This window comes from Chrysochloris asiatica, unplaced genomic scaffold (genome assembly GCF_000296735.1).
Source record: "Chrysochloris asiatica unplaced genomic scaffold, ChrAsi1.0 scaffold00265, whole genome shotgun sequence".
NCBI lineage: Eukaryota > Metazoa > Chordata > Mammalia > Afrosoricida > Chrysochloridae > Chrysochloris > Chrysochloris asiatica.
Window position 1 is genome coordinate 3,720,238 of NW_006408783.1, and position 7,034 is coordinate 3,727,271.

Here is a 7,034-nt window from a genome sequence, read left to right on the forward strand (position 1 = left end):
TGAGGTTCTCCTCAGTTTCTATAAATACTACTATATACAAAGAAGATCACTACAAACTCGAAGGCATCATATCTTTAAAGTGTTTGCTGTGTAAATTTTTACCTCAAGGTATTTTCTAAATTTAGTGCTCCACACAAGAAAGTGATACAAGGTCTTATATTCTTCATTTATTCATTCATCAGATATCTACAAATTTATATATACTCGAGGAGCCAGTTACTGTATTAATTGCTCTGCTGTTGTTAAGTACTGTCGAGTCAATGCCAACTCATAGAGACCCTGTACGAGGTTTCTGAAGAGCAGCTGGTTGGTTTGAACCACCAACATTTTGGTTTACAATGCAATCCTATAGTGTCACACCAGGCATGCCAAAAGAAATAAGATTCCGGTTCTCAAGGAAGTAACAGACTAGTGGGGAACAATAATAATGTGTGTAGTAAAAATAATCCAAGACTGAAAAAGTGCACAAAAGAGATTAAGTGAAATGGGAAAAGAAAGGTTGCTTTCAGTCAAGGTTATCAAAAAAGAACTTATAAAGAACATAGCATTTGAACCAGACTTAAAGGGAGATAAAGTTTGAAACCTGTGGGAAGCAGAGAAAGGGTATTCTAAGCAAAAGGAATAGCAGGTAAACCATAAATGCCATCACTTTGTATGACGTAGACAAATATGGTGCATGAATAAGGAAGAGTAAATGACTCAAGTTTGGGTGGTAGAAATAAAAGTGGAAAAGGTGGTGGGGAGCTGGTCTTGGCGGTTCCTGCATTGCCAAGATTATATCATGTTTCATGCTATTCTTTTTTTTTTTTAAGTTTTTACTGTGAATTGAGTTGATACTCTAAATGGGAGAACATCAGCTTTACACTCATCGTTTCATTGCAATGATTACAATCATTATTAAACAGTATTGTCTCTATTCCCTCCATGGTTCATCATTCAACTGTATTGCTTCCATTCCCTCTGTTGTTTTTGTTTGTTTGTTTGTTTGGGAGGATGTATGCAAAAACACTAAGGAAGATATAATCTTTTAAACAACCAAAGGGCACATGCTGCAAGTCTGCCTCCTGGCCACCAGCACACAGCCTTTCTCTGTCCATGAGTCCTCAGGTGTTCCCTCTCTCCTTGTCCTTATCTCTCCTCCATCTCTGGTGTCGCCTTTTCTCTGGATAGAGTCTCACATTCCGCTCATGCTCTTCTCCCTTGATGGTCCTAGGGTCCTCTGTTTCTGGACTGTAAGATTAATTACTCAGCTTTTTTTTGTTGTTACAAAACTTCTAACTTTACAGTTGTGACAGTTGCAATTAGTCATGATAACAATTCCTCATTATTGAATCATAAGAATCTTATCCCCATCTCCTTTCACCAGACCCATCTAGACAAGATGAAAACTATTCAGTGGGGACTTTATCTTCCCCCCCCCACTCTCTTTTTTTTGTGTGTGTGTGTGTATTATATGATAGTTTACACGAGAGAACTTTAGTTTTACATTCATTCCATCATATATCGTTTCATTGCAATGGTTCCAATCCCCTCCATACATCATCAATCAACCAAAGGGTATACCCTACAAACCCACCCCCTATACCCCACCCCACCCCCAATCTTCAGCACACAGTCCCTCTCCCTCTCTGGCTCCAAAGTCCCCAGCCGCTTCATCACTCCACGTCATTGTCTCTGCCTCTATCTCAGGCATCGCTGTTTCTCTGGGTAGGGTCCCACTCTCAGCTCTTCTCCATTGATGGTCCTAGAGACCTCCACTCCTAGACTGGAGAATTAATCACTCCCTTCCTTGCTACAAAACGTCTACCTTTACATTTCCAACCCTCACAATCAGTCCTGATAACAATTATTCATTATAGTATCACAAGTGACCCATCTGCATTTCATATCATCGGCTCCGCCTAGACAGATTGGATAGTACTCACAGAAGATTCTACCTTCCTCCATGCCCCCTAGCTCTAGGTTTCCTCTTGAAAGCTTGTAAGCCAGTCACTTCTTGCCTTTGTAGTCCCCCCTACCCATTTGGGTATCCAATGTCCAATTTGCCCATCTCTGTCTACTCTGTGTGTAGAGGGGGTGGGAATGTTTCTTGCTGTAAGGATAGGTCAAGTTCATCAAATTGTATCAGATCACTCTTTTTTTCCTCTTCTTTCTTCTCCTGGTTGAGCTCTGCTCATCCAGTCATCCGGGCCAAGTCACGTGGGTACCATCTGCAAGTGTGGGCATTCTTGTGCACATGTCCTCTTTTCCCATCAGCCGGTGGTAGCTCCACTCTCCACCCGAGTCCTCATGGCCACGCCACTGACTCTGGGCCCAAGAGTCCCCAGGTCTCCTCACACTGCTGGCCAACCAGGTCCCCATCTGGGTCCACAGAGGTCCACCGAATATTGTAGGGCTTAGCTTGCCACTTCATTGCTGCTTTTACCCCCACATACCCCTATCGGTGATGCGTGTGGTCACCAATCAGAGTGTGTATTTCCTTTGAGTCTTAGTCTTGGAAGGGGGTTTGCATTGAGGGAACCCAACCACTTGCCTTGATGTTTCCTGGGGAAGCGATTTATTTGTTCTTGTAGTAACAGTCATCTGCCTCTATTGTTTTGTATTTTTCCTATAGGTCTTTCTTTGAAGAAGTATCTTCTGTTCTTCTAGCCGCTCCAGGCTGGTCTGATCGTCCTTTCAAGTGGAAATTTCTCATCTCTGGAGATCTGGATGTGGTTCAGGTTTCTACCTATAGTCTTATGTATTGCAAAGGCTCCGCAGGAAGCCTCCTTCACTAGGTACGCTGTAGCCCCATTTTAGGTATTCCAATCAGTTATAGGCAGAAGATGGACTTACAAGCCTTCTATGGTGATGTTTCTGACTATTCCTTTCTCTCCCCCTCCAGCCCTCACACACTCTTAAGCTAAACTCCTTCTTGAAACTTTGTAAGCCAGTCGCTTTGTGCCTGTATCAGCCCCTCATTTTAGGTAGCCAGTGTCTAAGTTTGCCATTCCTGTCAACCCTGTATACAGAGGGCATAGCATTGATACTTGATGTGAAGACTCTGTTCCTCCCAGTTGGTATTTTGAGCAACTACCTCCACAAGTGTAGGTCAAGTTCATCAAATTGTAGCAATTTACACTTGTTTCCTTTATCAAAGCTTTTTTTTTTTTTTTTTTTAAATCTTTCTCTAGTCAAGTTCTGATCATCAAGCCAATGAAGCTAGGTCAAATGGGTACTATCTACAAGTTTGAGTGTTCTTGTGTGTTTCCCCTCACTTCATAGCAGCTGGACACTTCACTCTCTGCTCTAGTCCTCCATGGCTATGTCCTTGTCCATGAGCTCAGGACTTCCCAGGTTCCACACTTCAGACCAATCAGCCTTTCCTTTTCTCTCTTTCATCTCCAGGTCAACAGGAGTTTATGGAACATAGTCGAACTCAGCCCATTTCTTCATTGCTGCCTTTCCCATCTTCCACTCACCAGCTGACCTATGTGGTCACCAGCATGTTATTCATTTTTATCTAATATTTGGAAACATGTCACTTTATACTTAGTATTTTATGGGAAGATCCTAGTGTGGTACCATAGAATAAACACTTGACCTCAAGGTCAGTCTGAACCACAAGGTTAGCAGTTCAAACTCAACAGTCACTCCTTGGAAACCCTATACAAGGTTGCTATGAGTAGGAATCAACTCGCTGGCACTTAGCAACAGCAACAACAACAACACTATGTTAAGTCAAAAAGTATTGCCACTAGAGTCCTAGATGATACATGTGCAAAATGTGTTTAAACATGTGTCTGTGATCAGTGAGTGGTTGAAGACAAGTTCTCTCAGTAGTACATTTGTCTTAGTCTCATTAGGATGCCTTAAAACCAAAGAATACTTTTGTGTCATAGGTAAAAAGTGATACTAAAGTCATGGCTAATATAAAATTTTTAACAAAATTAAAATGGGTATCTTTCCAAATCATTAGAGCTTTGCAACAGGTGTACGAGAATGCTGATGCATACATAGAACAATAGTTTTTAGACGGGTTAAGCATTTCAAGGAAAATGGGAAGACCTTGAAGATGAATTCAAGGTAGAGAGGTGAGCTTAGAAGTTTATGCTGTTGTTGTCAGGCACCAAATTGGCTCTGACTCATTGTGACCCTATATACAGAATTACACAGAATTAAACTACCCACTGCTGTGAGATCTTCATAATTGTTATGTTTGAGCCAAGTGTTACAAACACTGTGTCAATACATCTAGTTGGGTCTTCCTCATTTGTTTAGATCCTCTACTTTACCAACCATGGTCTACTTTTCCAGGGACTGGTACCTCCTGACATGTCCAAAATACATGAGATGAAGTCTCGCCATCCTGGCTGTGCTTCTTCCAAGACAGATTTGTTTGTTCTTCTGACAATCCACAGCACTTTCAATATTCTTCACCAACACTAAAATTCAAATGTGTCCATTCTTCTCCAGTCTTCCTTATTCATTGTCCAGCTTTCATATGCATATGAGGAAATTAAAAATATCATGTCTTAGGTCAGGTGCACTTTTGTCCTCAAGGTGACATCTTTTTGTTTTAACACTTTACAGAGGTCTTGTGAAGCAGATGTACCCAATGCAATACGTTGTTTGATTTCTCGACTGCTGATTCCAAGAACATTGATTGTGGATCCAAGTAAAATCAAATCCTTGATAGATTCAATCTTCTTTCCATTTATCATAATGTTGTTTATTGGTCCAGTTGTGAGGAATTTTGTTTTCTTTACAGTGAGTTGTAATCCATACTGAAGGCTATATCTTTGAATTTTCATAAGCAAGCAACTCAAGTCCTCTTTTCTTTCAGCAAGCAGGGTCGTGTTATCTGCATATCCCCTTCCTCCAGTCCTGATGCTGTCTTCTTCTTCATATACTCCAGCTTCTAAGATTATTTGCTTAGAGTCCTGGAGTGGTGCAGTAGGATAAAGCATTGCATCACAAAGTCAGTTTGAACAGCAAGGACAGCAGTTCAAACTCACCAACTGCTCTCAGAAAACCCAATATAGGGACAACTATGAGTCTAAACTGAATCGACGGCACTTAATAACAACAACAAACAGACTGAATAAGTATGATGAGAGGATACAACCTCAAGGCGCACCTCTCCTGATTTTAAACCAGGAATCCCCTGGTTCCGTTCGAACAACTGCCTCTTGGTCTATGTACAAGTTCTACATGAGCACAATTAGATATTCTAGAATTCTCATCCTTTTCAATGTTATCCATGGTTTGCATAGTCAATAACAATAGAGCACTAGTAAACATCTTTCTGGTGTTCTATGCTTTCAGCCAAGATGCAGCTGAAGCCATAATGATTATTTCTCATTCCATGTCCTCTTCTGAATCCAACTTGAATTTTTAGTAGCTTCCTATGGGTGTACTGATGCAATCATTTTAAAACATTTTCTTTATGTGTGATATTAATGATATTGTTTAATAATTTCTGTAGAGTCACTTTTCTTTGGGCACAGCTTTGGATCTCTTCTAGTCAACTGGCCAGGTAGCTGTTTTCCAAATTTATTGGCATAGATTCGTGAATGCTTCCAGTGCTGTATCCATTTATTAATTTATTTAAATTGGTATTCTGTCAATTCCTGAACCCTTGTTTTTCTACAATGCCATCAGCACAGCTTGGACTTCTTTCAACATCATAAATTCTTGATCACATGCTACCTCCTGAAATGGTTGAATGTCTATCAGATTTTTTCAGTACAGTAACTGTGTATTCCTTCCATCTTCTTTCAAGTCTTCTTTCACACTTCAGTGTTTTGCCATGTTGCTGTTGTTAGGTGCAAACAAGTTGGTTCTGACTTGTGACCTTATTGTAAGTCAAGATTTGAAATTTTTTCCTTAGTTCTTTCAGCTTGAGAAATGCTGAGGATGTTTTTCCCTTTTGGTTTTCTAACTCCAGGTTTCTGTACATTTCATTATAATACTTTGTCTTCCTGAGCTACCCTTTGAATATTTCTGTTCAACTCTTTTACTTCATCATTTTTTCCAGTCACTTTAGATTCTCCACCTACAAGAGCAAGTTTCAGAGTCTCTTCCAACATCCGTGTTGGGATTTTCTCTTTCCTATCTTAATACATTTTGCTTTCTTCATATGAGAAATACATGATAAAAAAAGAAATACATGACGTCATTCCAGAACTTCTCTAGTCTTCAATCATTAGTGTCTAATGCACCTAATCTGTTCTTGAGATGGTCTCTAAATTCAAGAGGGATATACTTGGGTCATGGACTTGTTTTAATTTTCTTCAGCTTCAGCCTAAACCTGCATATGAGCAACTGATGGTCTGTTCCATAGTTGCCCCTGGCCTTGTTTTGGCTGATGATACTGAGCTTCTCCATTGTCTCTTCCTGCAGCTTTACTTCATTTGCTTCCTGTGTATTCCTGCTGGCAACGTACACATGCATGGTCACCTATATGTTGTTGAAAAAAGGTATTTGCAAGGAAGAAGTCATTGGTTTTGCAAAATCCTATCATGTGTCCCACTTGAAAGGACAAGCAGACCAGCCTGGAGCAGCTAGAAGAACAGAAGATACTTCTTGAAAGAAATACCAGCAGGGAAAACCAAAACACAAAAACAGCAGTCTGATTGGCTACTACAGGAACAAGCAAGTTGTTCACCGGAGAGCCATCAAGGTAAGCAATCAACTCCCTTCAGGGAAAACTCCCTCCCAAGATTGAAACTCAAAAGAAATATAGGAAGCAGGCATGTAAGCTTGCTGGTGATCATGTTGGTCTACTGGTTAGTGGAAGTGGGGGATCAACAGCAATGAAAAGGTGGGCTGAGTCCGACCAAGTTACACAGACCCCCATCGACCTAGAGTATGATAACAACTGGTTGGTCCGAAGTACAGTGAGACCTGGGGACTCCTGAACCCATGGACAAGGACATGGCAACAGAGAGCTAGAGCTAAAAGTGAAGCATCCAGTTGATATGAAGTGAGTGGATATGCTCAAGGTCACCCAAACTTGCAGAGAGAGCCCACTGGACCCAGCTTCAATGGCT